At 43.0% G+C, this 15,552-nt stretch overlaps 1 long non-coding RNA gene across 1 annotated transcript; it reads left to right on the forward strand.

Annotated features, from left to right (window-relative positions):
* The first annotated feature begins 202 nt into the window (after positions 1 to 202).
* LOC310671847 lies at positions 203 to 5,259 on the forward strand. Its single transcript, XR_014508255.1, has 2 exons — positions 203 to 313; positions 4,816 to 5,259. It is a non-coding gene; the product is annotated as an uncharacterized lncRNA (long non-coding RNA).
* Positions 5,260 to 15,552: the final 10,293 nt, after the last annotated feature.

Raw genomic sequence — 15,552 nt, forward strand, 5'->3', positions numbered from 1 at the left:
CCCTCAGCTGTAGGGCAGCTGCGTGGGAGGAGGCAGGCAGACTCCTCAGAGGCCCCGCAGAGCGTCCTGCCTCAGATTGCCCTGTCCCGTGGGTAGCTGGCCCCACCCCCCATGGGCAGCTGGTGCAGGGCACATGTGCCGCCCCAGGCGCCCAATCGTCTTGCTCCACCCCTGACTCCAGCCCTAGTGGCAGACAGGCACATTCTTGCAGGGCTAGCCCAGTACCCACCTGCCTGTTGTACTTGCTTGGAATGGAAGAGTATCCCAGAAGCACAAGCCAACACATTCAATGAAGGAGCAATACAGGCAGGAGGTAAGTTGGAGTCACTCTTGGTGTTTGTGGGTGAGAAGAAGGAGAGAGGGAGGGAGATACTTCCAATCTTAAATTCACTTTGTGATTTTTTTAAAAAAAGAAGTCTGCATGAAGATCTGTGTGCATTTTGGTCCACATCTTTCCAAATCCAGTCGTACCTTGGATCCCGAATTCCTTGGTACTCGGATGTTTTGGTTCCGCAAACCCGGAAGTGAGTGTTCTGGTTTGCGAACGTTATTTGGAACCCAAATGTCCGACAGGGCTTCTGTGGCTTCCAATTGGCTGCAGGAGCTTCCTGCAGCCAATCAGAAGCTGCGCTTTGGTTTTCAAACATTTTGGCAGTTGAACAGACTTCCGGAAAGGATTCTGTATGTCTGTACACCTGTTTTTTTGGGCAAGCATTTCCCTCCAATATGAGGCATGTTTCACTAATACATGCATTTCACTAAAATATGCATTTTTGTGTATGCAATATCCTCTAAAATACATGCATTTTGCTTGGAGATCTGCTTTGTAAATTTTGTAGAAGTGCAAATGTCAAAGGTTAGCTGGGTTTCAGTTTGGTTATTGGTTCAGCATACACACACACACACACACACACACACACACACACACATATATATATATATCGCTCTAAAACTGCAGAAAACATTTAAATTCACAGCGTTGCCATTCGGGTGCTGTGCCCTTCTACAAGTTGCCAGATGGTCTGCCCTAAGAAAACCCTGACAACCCAGCCGTGGTCTTGTCATCTTGTGACATCTCCTGACCTGTCTGGCCTTTGCGCACAAGAGGATGGCTGGTTCTCCAAGAATAGGCTTGTAAAGGGCACTGTGTTCACACAACGCTTATAATACTTTGCTCAAGAATAACTCGGAGATTAAAGTATCACACTTTCCCTGCAAGATCAGGTGGTGTGCAAGGGGGTTATCCTGTTTTACTGTCGTAACAACTAGATAGGTTGGGGTGACTTGCCAAGGCCACCCACTGAGCTCCATTGCTGAGCAGGGATTTGAACCAGGTTGCTTTGGCCCAGTGCCAGCACCCGATCCACTACGCCACTTAGGCTATATCTTATAAGTGCCATAAGTAACTCTAAAAATGTTTTAAAAGCAATAAACGGGAAAATAAAAAATCTATAGGAATTACACCAGCACAAGCCAGTGCTGTGCTGGAATATGTCCTCCAGTTTCTCCCAAGTGTTTTATTCCCCTGGAAAAGAGGCTTCCATTTTTTAAACCTCATTCTCAGGGCACTTGAAAAATTATTCAGGATTTCTTTAGAATTCCAACAGCCACAGGGTTTTGTACTGTGTGGAGTCGAAGTGTAGAGTATGTATGTTTGTTCCAAATAGACATTTCTCCAACACTCTGAAATCTCCAGAGCTGCCTGCCCTTCCTGATTTTAAAATCCCCCATGGCGTTCTCTTCTGCTGGTTGGTTGCAATTTCCATTTTTCAAACCTCAAAACATTTGCAGCTCCCTTCTTATGCCAGAAGGCTTAGAATCGCTCCTGGTCCCAGCTCATAGATCCAGCACATCATAGGATACAGTTAGGGTTGCCATACATCTGGGGGTCTTACATGCCCATCCCGGGAGGAATTTTTACATTTTATAGCAAATGTCCTGGATTTGGGGTTTTTAAAAAAGATTCTGCATGACATCTCTTCTTCAGGCTCTGACGTGAGTGACTTGGGCTCTGGCTTGGGCGGAGGAGCTATCGGGTGATTGCCCTAAAAAAACACAACAACTTTTTGTGTCCAGATTTTTACCTCTTGAAATATGGCAACCCTAATACAATTTACTTTCTCATTGACTGGTGGAGTATGGTCAGAGGTGGGGTGGGAAATGCAGGAAACATATTCAGTGCAGAAGATCCATCTGCATTTGGGTGGCATCAACTAAATGTCAGTCAGTTTTATTGCACATAGCCAAAGGCTGCCGCAATGTACACAGAATTATTCAACAATTAAAAGAAAATATACTGGATTGATACAAAAAACTTAAAACATTTATATTATCAAGACATTACATATTCTATACAGAGCTATAAAAGTACCTTAATATAAAAGTTAAGACATTAAACAATAAAATTTATAAGTTAAAATTATCACATGGCCACTAATATATTAAAAAATAATGCTAATTAATACAATGTGCAATTATATCCGGAGTTTGATGATAAAGATAGAATATAGCTTGATGTAGATAGGGTCAAATAAATTCATCTCCTTTACAGTTGGTGGCTACCTTGGCTATATAATTTGCTCTAATTTTCCTAGCAGCAGTTGCAAAGAGTGCTACATGCCAGGTCACGTACTTATCTGTGTCTGTGAGGAGATATAAAATCATGTCAGATGGGTTCTGGCTAGGGGACCTTGTCATTATAGGTGCTAAAAATCTTTCTCTTGCTTCATTATATAAGGGGCAGTGCAAGATATAATGCATAAGGTCCTCTACTTCAGGACATCCCCTAATGCAAACATGTTCGTTTGTTAACTGAATGTTAGAGTCTGAGATTTCTGGAAGAAGGCAGCAGATCTTCAAGTTTGACATCATCAGGAATCTGCCAGGGCCCATGCTCTGGCAGGAATTCACCCATAATCAGAACAGACCACTGAGGCCCGATTTGTCAGGTGGCAGCAAGAAGGAAGAGGAAAGGCCCAGATTGCACAGTCGGAGATCATGTGTAGGGGGAGTCTGCTGTGTGGAGTATGTTCTAGGTGGTACTTTGGTTCATGTATGGTACGTGTGGGCCTAAGCCAATTTGTGCTGGCTCTTTAGACTATATGGAACTTGCCGAACTGACTGGGAAACTCCGAGACCAGAGAGAAGAGACGGTGAAAGAAAACTTGAAGAAGTTTAAGGAATATTTATGTTAATAAAGAAATATGTTAATATTTAAATTTTAGAATAGCTTTGGAAGTGGATATAGGCTGTAGGGTTAGAAGTAGAAGATGGTGTATTTTAAAATAATATTATTTATAAGCGATAAAATGTGAAGTTATTTTAAGTGTGATATTAAAAAAAGATGGTTAGAAACTATGATATATGTAAACTGCTAAAGATGAAGTAAAATGAAAATCAGATAGCAAAGACCATCCGGAAGTCTCCCCCACCTATCTGTTTAGAAAAATAAGGTTATGACAAGAATTTGTTTGTATTGTTTGTTTTTCTGTTTGTGTTCTTTATTTGTGTTATAGAATGAATATTTTTTTTAAAAAACCAAACAATTTGTGCTGTCTCTTTGTCATCTTCCCGTTGTAAATTATGAATTCCGAAGCTCACGAAGGATATGTCTGGCAGCCTGGGGAAGTGCAGTTGCGTTGAGGAGGTCAGTATCCAGGGAGGGTATGTGGGGATTGTTTCCACCCCTCACCAGCCCCAAGCCCTGCTAGCTACTGGCTCCGGTCAAACTCATAGGCATGTAGCCTTTGAATGCCACCAACCGTTGTGTGAGGCTGTCAGGGTGAATAAAGGTTGAGGGCAACTGTGAGCCCCTAAAGCCCAAAGTTTCACATGAACTGAGTTTGTCCCTTTTGGATTTGCTTCCAAATCTTCCACAATGTGTCTGAGGCTTCTGCGGCAGGCAAACTTTTAAAATGCTCGAAAACAACTGTTTCGGAAGGCTCGAGATTCTGTTTTCTCCGAAGTTCCAAAATGACACGGGAGGCAAGACCCTTTGCGACCAAAAATTAAGATTTACATTGGAATTGGATCCCCACGGTACAGAACGCGAGCAACACCCTTGCCCCTCTGGAGGCTTAACCTTTTGCAAGCACCATTTCCTGGCCAGTGACTCCAAAGAAAATAGAACTCCTGGTTGGTATTTAATGGAAGTCTGCAGAAAACTTGTCAAAATACACCACTACGCCTGTCAGATGCTTGGGACAAGACCTCTACAGTAGTTTCCAGAAACTGAGCTCAATTACTTACACTTTAAATTATCTTTAATTGTCGCATGTGAGCTACAGGGGAAAAAAAAATCCCCCCTCTGAAGCAAGACCCTAGCTATTAAGGATCACCTCATAATTGCAGCTTTAATAAGTGTACTGTAGCAGGTCAGCAGTGGAGGTTAGCATGGGGTATACCTAGGTGAAGCCCACTGCTTAATATGGGTAAGTGAAAGTGACACATCACTATAGTTTGATCAATTACGTATGGGTAGTTTAGACTGTAAACTTTTTAGTGCATGTAATTACCTAGCCAGATGTTTTAATTTAGGCCTTCCCCCCTCCCTACCTCACACTCCTCCTCAGCCCTCAAATCCACTTTCTCCCCTTCTTCTTCAGCATGAAACTTCCAGAAGGATGAGTCACTGTTGCTGCTGCTGCTACCGAATCTCCACCAAATCAAAACTCAAAGGGAATGTTGATATTTTACTCAGGTGAAACATGTGTAGGGACATGTGAAGGAATGCCAAAAGAATGATAATAAGGTTTGCCAGGTTTCACTTGGCATTTATGAGACAATAACAACTCGACATTTCTTGTTGCGAAGCAGGAGGGAAACCCCATTCCCAAACCAGACCCAAACAAAAGGGGAACCTTGCAGAAAACAAAACAAAGACCAAGATCAAAGAAGGCAATGGGGAGAGCTGAGAAACCTCACCAAAAGATCATGTAAACGCGGCACGACTCCATGGCCCCCAAACCAGGACACGTCCATTTGTCTCACCTCCTACCCATGCCAAAAAAAGAAGAAGGCCGAGTTGATAAAGAGCAGCCTCCTGAGAGGCAGGCAGAAGAGCAACTTGTCCAAAATTATTAGCTCCAGCAAAAAAGTAGCAGAGCTTTCAGAAAATCGGAGTGATTGCATATTGTTGCTCCGTTTAAGATGCCCACAAGTCTTGTAGTCCGTGATTACTATTTTGTAAGTGTTGAAATAAAATGTTAGTGTTATGTGTTAATTGACTTGGTTTAAAATTAAAAGTGTCCAAAACAATAATTCAGGCAGTAGCGGAAGGTATGGTGGGATGGGTGTGGCAGCACTAACCTGATCTCCCAACAGCTGAGTTGCGACTACTTACTGGGAGGATAGTGAGGAAGGTGAGGTGCAAACACACTGGCAGGAGCACTGGATTGGCTCTGCTGGTGCATTTGCACTGTGCTGGCCTCCCTGCCATCTTGCAACCCATATCCTCCAATTAAACAGCAGTGTCTCAGCTACCACAAGGTCAAGCGAGTGTTCAGTCCCCACCTACCCCACTATCCACTTCTGAATGCAACTGTGGATAGCTTCTCATAAAACTGTTCATCTGAGCTATTTATCGAGAGCCATTTATCAAGGCCGCCTTTCAGCACCCAAGACAGTTCTCAACATTAACACATAATCTTGAAACAAACAAACAAACAAACAAACAAACAAACAAACAAGATAAGTAGAATCAGCATAAAAACAAGGTAAAAGGTAAAGGGACCCCTGACCATTAGGTCCAGTCATGGCCGACTCTGGGGTTGCGGCGCTCATCTCGCTTTATTGGCCGAGGGAGCTGGCGTACAGCTTCCGGGTCATGTGGCCAGCATGACTAAGCCGCTTCTGGCGAACCAGAGCAGTGCATGGAAATGCTGTTTGCCTTCCCACCGGAGTGGTACCTATTTATCTACTTGCACTTTGACGTGCTTTCGAACTGCTAGGTTGGCAGGAGGTGGGACCGTCGCGGGGATTCGAACCACCGACTTTCTGATCAGCAAGTCCTAGTCTCTGTGGTTTAACCCACAGCGTCACCCACATCCCATAAAACAAGGTAACAACAACAACAAACAGAAAAGCTAACAGATAAAAACCATTAATAGTAAAATTATAATGTATTGACTACCCACCTTAAAACCTCCATGTCTGTAGAAGGAAAGGGAGGGAGCGGAACACACACACACACACACACACACTGTTCTGCAGCCAGGGGTCTCCCATGAAATTTGCCCTCTTTATTGTTACCACTGGCTGCATGTTCCCTAGCAGAAGAACACAGAGCAGAGACTCCAATGAGAGAGGGGGGAGTGAAATAGTGTACACATATTTTTAATCACAAGTAGTGTAAACATGAAATAATTAATAACCCTACACCTGATAACGCAGGAAATTATGTTTTGCCACCAGACCATCTGGTGTAAATTGCCACAGCCACAATTTATATTTCAAGCATGAGATGCCGTTTTTAATCACAGTGTATTCTTATCTCTTGTTTTTCCAATAAGGTAGGGTGAGGAATTTCACACAACTAAGCTACCAAAATTCTGTGTCCAGTAATTCAATCTGTGAAGTCTTCCAATGAACCAGCAGTCTTCACTGAGTCCTGCCCCCTTGTATTCTAAATGAACCTCTCTTCCCATCTAACAACAACCACACCTTTCTCTGGGATCTTCAGTGTTTGATTCCATCTTTGGCAGTTTCCATTTCTCCACAAAACCATTCCCTCCAACATTTTCCCAATGAAAATAAGGACGTCCTATTTAACAACAACAACAACAACACTCCATCCATCTGACTGGGTTGCCCCAGCCTCTCTGGGCAGCTTCCAACATATATAAAAACATAATAAAATATAAAACATTTTTTAAAAAAACTTTCCTATACAGGGCCACCATCAGATGTGTTCTAAAGGTTGTATTGTTACTTATCTCATTGGATCGGGGATCACAGTCAGGATATGCTTATCACAGCATGGCTTTCTTCTAGAATCCCTTATAGCAGGCATGAGGAACCTCCAGCCTATGGGCCAATTTTGGCTTGGCATAGGTCCTAATTTGGTCCGTGAGGCTGTTTACACCAAACTACTGCCACTTGCCCCCCACCTGACAGCATAGGACGTCTATTGCTGTACTCATTTTTGTCTCTGACCCCTACACACTACTGTCATGCGTGCACACATACCAAAGGTTCACCATGAAGTTAAGAAGGTCCCCATCTTCGGGTCAAAGAAACTGGAAGAAGGTCTTGGCAGAATGTCTAGGGCTACTTAAAATTATGGATCTAGCAACCACCTCTGTTGAAAAAGGCCACTGCCATTAGAATACGAAACTTTCCCTTATTGGAAGATGAGTTGAGTCAGTTTAATGTTTCTTATTTTCCACAGCTTATCACATTAATAGCTGCTTTTCTCTCACCTACTCTCTCTCTCCCACTTCCCTCCTTCCTCTCCCCTCTCTCTCCTACCTTACAGAACATTCGGAATCGGACCAAACATAACTTGAGTCACACACTCTGGGGACTGAAACATGCAGGGAAAACAATGAAACAAGACTGTTTATAAAGCCTTCAACACATTAGCTGGTGGAGAGGAGCCCAGGTTTCCATGTAAAAGAGTTCTAAATGGACGAAAGTGGTATGAAGCACATGGAAAATACAGAAAATGTGGAATAAGTAATAAAATCACAAATAAAACAAATACAGTAAATTGGGAATACCGTTGTAACTCATAATGATTTGTGTCCCTAAGAACACAAAACGAGCTAATCTATGGAAAAGCACATAGTTTCCTACTTGGAAGGAGTGTAAGCAACCATTAGTGACGTGGCTGGATCGAAGGTGTGTGTGTGGGTGGGTGGGTGGGTGGCTTAGGCATCAGAATTTAGAACACGTTCCATGGGACTCTTGATCTTAATCATTCAATAGGGTCCAGATCAAGGCCAGCTTTCTCCAACCTGGTGCCTTCCAGATGTTTTGGACTACAACTCCCATCAACCTGAGTCAGCATGGCCGATAATTAAGGATGATGGGTACTGCAAGTCCATATGGAGGACACCAGGTTGGAGGGAAGTCTGGTGTGGACAATTCTGTAGCTATTGGCTGTTTTCTTGCATTGCCTAGAACTTCATGGGAATCAGAGAGAGGCCTGTGTTGCTTATCACCTAAGGCCTTGTCCACCCTTCTGTCTGTCTGGACTAAAGGACATTTGACCAGATGCCCCCAAGACTCCCTGCTGCACATTTCAGTGGGGATAAATAAATGAAAAATTCATTGCTGTAGAGATCCTTCCATTATTAAAAGGCTTCTCCATCACCTCCCTCCCCTCCATCACATCCCAGGGTAACGCTGTGATTTTCCATGTTGGCATGTGTGTATGCTGGCAAGGTTCTCCCATTCACCTGGAAAGGTTGCCAAAGCCCTGAAGCGGCATCTGCATCCTATTGTCTGCTGTACCGATGACTCTAGGGAGTTGCAGGGCTGTTGCGCAATCAGGGAACTCATTCCAGAGCGCTCGTTCCAGCCTTGTGATAGGCCACAAGTTTAATTGCAAAGGTGCAAAGTAATCAGCAGAGGAGTATGTTGATCTGCTACATGGCTGCATCTAGCCTTTGCGAGATCCAAGAGCTCTTGCTTTCTTTGGCAGCCATGGCCGCCATTTGTTTCCCATTTTGTTTAAAGTGGATGTTAATTTCATGCCAGACTAATAAAAGTGGAAACTGCAGCCTCCTTCCCTAAACGGAGTAGCCCAAGCATACAGACCTGATGTGTTAGTGACACTTATTAAGATGAACACGTAGTCAAAGGGTACCACCCCATGGTCTGAGGGCCGCCGCACATGAAACATCCCTATGCAAATGCTGCTTATGTGACTGAATCTCACCTGGTCTGAAAACCGGCTAAAGGGTGGTGTTTTGGTACTCATGGAATCCTGTGGCTCTTTATAACCACTGACCCTTGTCCCACCTGAAACATGATGCAAAAGTAGAAAATCACGGGAGAGCCATTTTATGGCAAGAGGCTTTATGGTTCTATCTGTGGGTATTTGATAGAGGGAAAAGCGAATCTTACAAAAAGTATAAAAATCTACACTGAAGCTCAGTCTGCTATTTTGAGCCGAAATACCACCATGTTAGGTTCTGTTTGAAGACTGATAGACTCAATAAATACCTCAGTGTTTTAACTTTATTCCCAAACGCCTCTGCTTTCTCTGCTCTATTAACTGCAGTTCTGGCCATAGTTTATGCTTTGCAAGAAAGAAAATACTATGAGTTATCACTTTGTTCAGCCATTAAAATCACCATCTTTTCTTTCTTTTACCAGAAGGATCATTGCCCCTTTCTTGATCAGAAAAAAACCATTCTATATATACAATGCAGGCTCGCACACACACACACACTCACACACACTTCACACTTCACACGCACACACACACACACAAACTTCTTGTTCTCTTATACAGTGGTACCTCCGGTTGCGAATGGGATCCGTTCTGGAGCTCTGGTCAGATCCCGAGGAATTCTCAACAGGAGGTGCTGCTTCTGCGCATGTGTGTGGCACATAGAGCATTTCTGCCGCTTCTGTGCATGCACACGGCATGTAGAGCATTTATGCGCATGCGGCGAAATCTGGAAAAATACTTCGAGGTTTGCCGTGTATGTATCCCGAAGGATACGTAACCAGAGGTGAATGTAAGTAGAGGTACCACTGTAATGGCAATGGTGCCCACCTGAGAGGTGCTGGAACTGAGTTCCGGTGAGTTCCAGCTGGAAAAAAAATCCCTATTCAGTGCATCATTGGGTATCATTTCCAACATGACATTGGTAGTGTTTTCTCCATTCTGAACTGAAGGCAGAGATTACTGCAGTGCTTCTAGAAGCAAATGATGTTTTGGGGCATTACTAAGGCACATCATTTATAGCTAAGGGCAGGCCCCATAAGGCCTCTCCTTAGGAGTAGTGAGCTATCTATGCTACCAGTTACTATCCTTTACAATTTAATTTTTTTTACTAGGGAAGGGCGGAAACTGGTACGAGAAGGTGACCATAGTTCACTTTTTTTTAAAAAAAAAAAGTATCCTGGCTGAATGTTCAAAAAGTCCCTTGAGTTTTTTTGAGTGTTCATAAAGAGGTGGCATTCTTCTGGATGCCAGTTAATGGGAATCACAAGCCAGAGAATTGTTATTGGGCTCAAATCCATCTTGTGGGCTTCACCCATCTGGTTGGCTATTGTCAGAACAAAATGTTGTACTAGATAGATCTTTGGCCTAACCCAGCAGGGTTAATACTTAATACTAGAAAAATTCAAATGATTTTTGACATGAGCCAGATTGGTTTATTTGTTGAGGACAGTGCCCAGACTATCGTCCTCCAAAGCAACTACTGTATTCTGAACTTAATAATGGAAAGCGTAATGCTGGTGGTCAACAAAAGAGGTTTAAAGACTCTCTCTTGAGGCAAATCTAAAATAATGTAGTATAAACACCAACAACTGGGAAACACCGGCCTGCGAGCGCTCCAATTGGAGAACAGCCTTTACCAAAGGTGTCATGGGCTTTGAAGATGCTCAAACTCAGAATGCAAGGGAGAAACGTGCTAAGAGGAAGGCACGCTTGGCAAATCCACACCGTGATCAACTTCCGCCCAGAAACCTATGCTCCCACTGTGGAAGGACGTGTGGATCCAGAATTGGCCTCCACAGTCACTTACGGACTCATTGTTAAAACCGTGTTTATGGAAGACAATCTTACTTGGCTATGAGTGATTGCCAAAGAAGAAAAAGAAGACTATCCACTTATTGTTTCTCTTGTCCTGGAGAAACAGAAAGGGAAAGACTGTTACCTTATTTATTTTATATTAATTTCAGAAAAGTTTGTCTCAGCAGTGGAAAATTTTGCATCAGGGATAAAGTGTCTTCATTTATCAGTAACAAAACCAACAATTTTTTTTTTAAAAAAAGAAACACCCACAAATTAAGATTTTTATCACCGCTTCTCATAATTTTATTTTCCTACAAGCTTTCCCCCAAAGTTCTCTGAATAGTATTACTAAACTGCATGCAAATATTTCTCCATTTCCCAATAGCTGCCTGAGTTGTGCTCAGCTTTGCAGACAATGGACTATAACACAAATGGATCAATATGGACAAGGAAATTCTGCAATAAAAAACACCTTTCCACATAACTCTGTTTTATTGCCCTCCAGCTATCACCCGCTTATCTTTGTTTTACTGTGGGGAAAGCAACTATGGCAGGAATTTGAAGACAGTATTGCACAGCACTATGTTTTGGTTACACAAACCAAGGTCAAAGATGAAGATTTATGGAAACCCCTTCCTTGCAAAAGACAGCTACTGCCCTCATCTCACAACCTGCCGTATTTATGATGTTTCATGGATTACTTGTAACCCACCACAGAACAGAAATATATTTACCTCCTGTAGATTCAAAACCATTCCAAAACTATTTTATTTTTAATTTACTCAATCCAGCCTTGTCTCTGCTTAATCCATCCATACAAATCTGTGTGTTCCTGGACCAGAAATTGAGGTTGTGGGGTAGGGAGAGGAGACGAGAGGAGCTGCTGGTATCATTCATGCACAAAAACTTTGAGATATTGTATCAAAGTTGTAGGGGGAAATATTGGGAAAACTCTGAACTTTCTTACAAATGGAATATGGATTTGTTGTACAACCAATGAAATAATTGTACAATGTTTCAGCCATACAACAAGCCAGTCACTAGGCTTGTCACCATTCCCACCCCCCCATAAATGATAAATAAAGTATCATAAATTAAAAATTATGTTCAGGTTGAATAGTCCAGACCTTCCAGTTCTAAGTCCTTCTTTGGGAATTCTAGCAGCTATACAGTGGTACCTCGGGTTAAGTACTTAATTCGTTCCGGAGGTCCGTTCTTAACCTGAAACTGTTTTTAACCTGAAGCACCACTTCAGCTAATGGGGCCACCCGCTGCCGCCGTGCCGCCGGAACACGATTTCTGTTCTCATCCTGAAGCAAAGTTCTTAACCCGAGGTAATATTTCTGGGTTAGCAGAGTCTGTAACCTGAAGCGTATGTAATCTGAAGCGTATGTAACCTGAGGTACCACCGTACAAGACTCCAACAAGCTACTATGGAATCCAGCAAATGTTTATCCATGAAGTTTTCACCACTCTCTGTAACAGGTACACATATTATAACAGATATCTTGCAGGTATAAAATCACAGACACTGAGCACTATGCAATTAGTAGTAAAGCTTGCAACAGTCCAGCTAAAGGTGTTTCTACAATCATGCCATCTTTTGGGAAATATCTGCCAGTTGCTGTCCTTTAAGAGCATAACTTCAGTTTATACTCCCATTTCCCACTTCCCACCAATTGCTTCTAAGAGCACTAATAATAATAATAATAATTTATTTATACCTCGCCCATCTGACTGGGTTTCTCCAGCCACTCTGGGCAGCTCCCAACAGAATATTACAAACACAATACAGCATTAAACATTAAAAACGTCCATAAACAGGGCTGTCTTCCGATGTCTTCTATAAGTCAGGTAGTTGTTTATTTCCTTGACATCTAATGGGAGGGCATTCCACAGAGGAGGCACCATTACTGAGAAGGCCCTCTGCCTGCTTCCCTGTAACCTCACTTCTTGAAGTGAGGGAACTGCTAGAAGGCCCTCGGAGCTGGACCTCAGTGACGGTTTCTTTGTTTTTTCATTCCATTTTTGTCAGAATATAGGCTAGCACAATACTGCCCACATCTTTCCAAATGGCTACCCCTGAAATAGATAAACTGGGAAAGCCTCCCAATTTACAAGCTGAACAGTAAACTAATTTTTCCTATATATATTCGCAAACTAGGAACTTTATAATAAAGTTGCAAAGAGTGAAAACTCCAAAACAAGGAAAAACTATCAAAAACTTATTTGCCACACAATGGGATTCAACTGGGTGTGGGTGGGACTATTCAGTGAGTATAATTTCTAGGATCTCAAGACACTGATTTGTTGAGAAGATTTCTCCTGCAAATGAAGTCACACATCTTCTGCTAACTGTTTCCATAACTCTGCAGTCTTCTGCTTCTGCAGTAAATAAATATGCACACAAAGTGCAGACCTAGGCTGTTTATTGGACCATAAACTGTTGTTGCCTAGTCATTTGCTTACAGGTTGTAAAAACTGGCATATTAAGCTTGCTTTGCTCTCAGCCCCAGACAGAGGCTTTGCCGTCTGCAGTCAACATCTGTGTTGCACTGGGGGTGCTCCACTTTAGACCATGTTATTATATTTCCGCCATTAGTTTGCCTAAAGGCGCTCAGTGCCAACCGACACCCCCCCCCTGAAAAAAGGTGGTTGTTTTCGTTTATCCTTCCACAAGGAGAACAAGCCCATTTCAGGAACAGAAGACTACAGAAAGCAGTGCTATGTGTACGGATGGGTTGAGTTCAGGTACATGGTTTCTTGAAAACTAATTAAAACACTGTAGAACCACACTGAGTGCTCACTGGAAGGACAGATCCTGAAGCTGAGGCTCCAATACTTCACCTCATGAGAAGAGAAGACTCCCTGGAAAAGACCCTGATGTTGGGAAAGATTGAGGGCACAAGGAGAAGGGGACGGCAGAGGACGAGATGGTTGGACAGTGTTCTCAAAGCTACCAGCATGAGTTTGACCAAACTGCAGGAGGCAATGGAAGACAGGAGTGCCTGGTGTGCTCTGGTCCATGGGGTCACAAAGAGTTGGACACAACTAAATGACTAAACAACAACAACAACAACAACAAGAAGAAGAACTACACTGTCTGAACCACAGTTAGCTTGGACAGTTCAAGTTTTTCCTGTGTGTGCCTTCAGTAGGCTTGTGGATTTATGGCACCATGACATCTGCCTCCACCAGAAGCAACAAAAATATTGCTATACCCCAGTTATGTAGTTCTATGTAGTCATGCCTCTTATTGCAGAAGGCATAGCCAATGTCATGCCTTCGCCTCCGGCACTCCTCTCCGCAGACATCATGGGGATTCACCCGCCAATGGCCTCATTGGCCGGTAGGGCTCCTCCCCTGCACAGGCAGGCAGAGGGTGTAGTGCAGCCCCACTTGGCTGAAGTGTGTGGGGGTACTCCAGTGACATTGGTGGCTTGCCCGCCTCAGGCACTGGCAACACTCGCTAAGCCACCAGGGCAGCACATTGGCTGCCACAGCATTATAGTACTGTTCTAGATATCTTCCCAGCTCTGTGGATAAATGGAATTTCACTGTATTCTTGGAATGGAAGTATAAGGTAGGGTTGAAAACCTGCTGGATAACTACCAGCTTAGCTGCTTCTGGAGAGGCTGTCCCACTGTTTATAGGAAAGATGGAGAAAGGCAGATTCTTGCCTCACTAGTTCCCTTTTTTTGCATACAAGAACACTCAGTGGTCTGTGTTGAGTGAGGACTCTGTGGAGGACTGTGGTGTTTAATATCTCTTGGCTGATGGAGCCTGGGTGATTTTAAAAATAACTATTCACTCAGTTTACATCTGGAATAGAAGAGGAACTTAGAGGCAGCTGCTGTCTTTTGTCTCTATCTCTCCCACTTGGTACGTTTGAGAAAGTGTTGAAATGGAGGAAGGAAGGAAACTGGCAGAAACAAGGCAATTGGCACTGAGTCATTTTGAGCCAATGTGAAATCTGGAGAGGAGTTAGACTTGGCTTATAAAGGCTTGGGGACTTCCATCTTGGGAACATCCACCCACCCAGCCACCATTCTCTCTCTGATTTCTGAATATCTCTCTTTCTCTCTCTCTCCAGCAAAAGCAGGTGGTTCGTCAAGTCCTTGATCACCCAGCATATATGCTTTGATAAGCTGCATTCTGATCAGTTAGTCCTGTTACTATTACAAAGAATGAATTATGGCCCTGCAGTTTTGCAGTTGAATTTAAATTCCTGCTGGAGATCTATCCATTTTTCCTGAATCTTGTATAGATTTTGCTTATTTAATTGATGCCCTACTTTGAGGTATGACTCAAAATCACGCAAGATAGTTTTCGTACAGAAATTGCCCCTCAATCTCTATTACACAAAAGCTAAAATTCCTTCTTGATTATGTTATCTGAAGATGAGATGCCAATTAATGTTAGTTCAAGCACAGTGCAAGGGAGTTCAATGATATCTGCACATCATGTGTAGAGCAACAGCATAAGCTACTGCAGGGTTCCTAAAACTTCTCAGATGGAAAAAGCAGAATTTCCACTGGGTAAGCTTTCAATGGGCCCATCTATACTGTCGCTATTCCATTATACACTGGCAAATTCACATTGTGCGATGAAAGTTGATCTGGTGTTCATGCCAATCATACACTCTCCAAACCAGACTTTTTGTGATGGGGAAATGCACGGAAAAGTGTGGGATAACAATTGCTGGATGCGTCGTCATCTAACCTCTCCACAAACAAACCAGAATCAATGCTCAATGAAGATTCGGTGTCATCTCATCTCCCCACAAGCTTTGTGTGAACAAATCAGAATGAATGCTCAAAACATGAGTCACCAGGAGCCAACCAGTGCCAACAATA

The sequence above is a fragment of the Podarcis tiliguerta genome (assembly GCF_965153285.1).
Source record: "Podarcis tiliguerta genome assembly, chromosome: 2".
Lineage (NCBI taxonomy): Eukaryota > Metazoa > Chordata > Lepidosauria > Squamata > Lacertidae > Podarcis > Podarcis tiliguerta.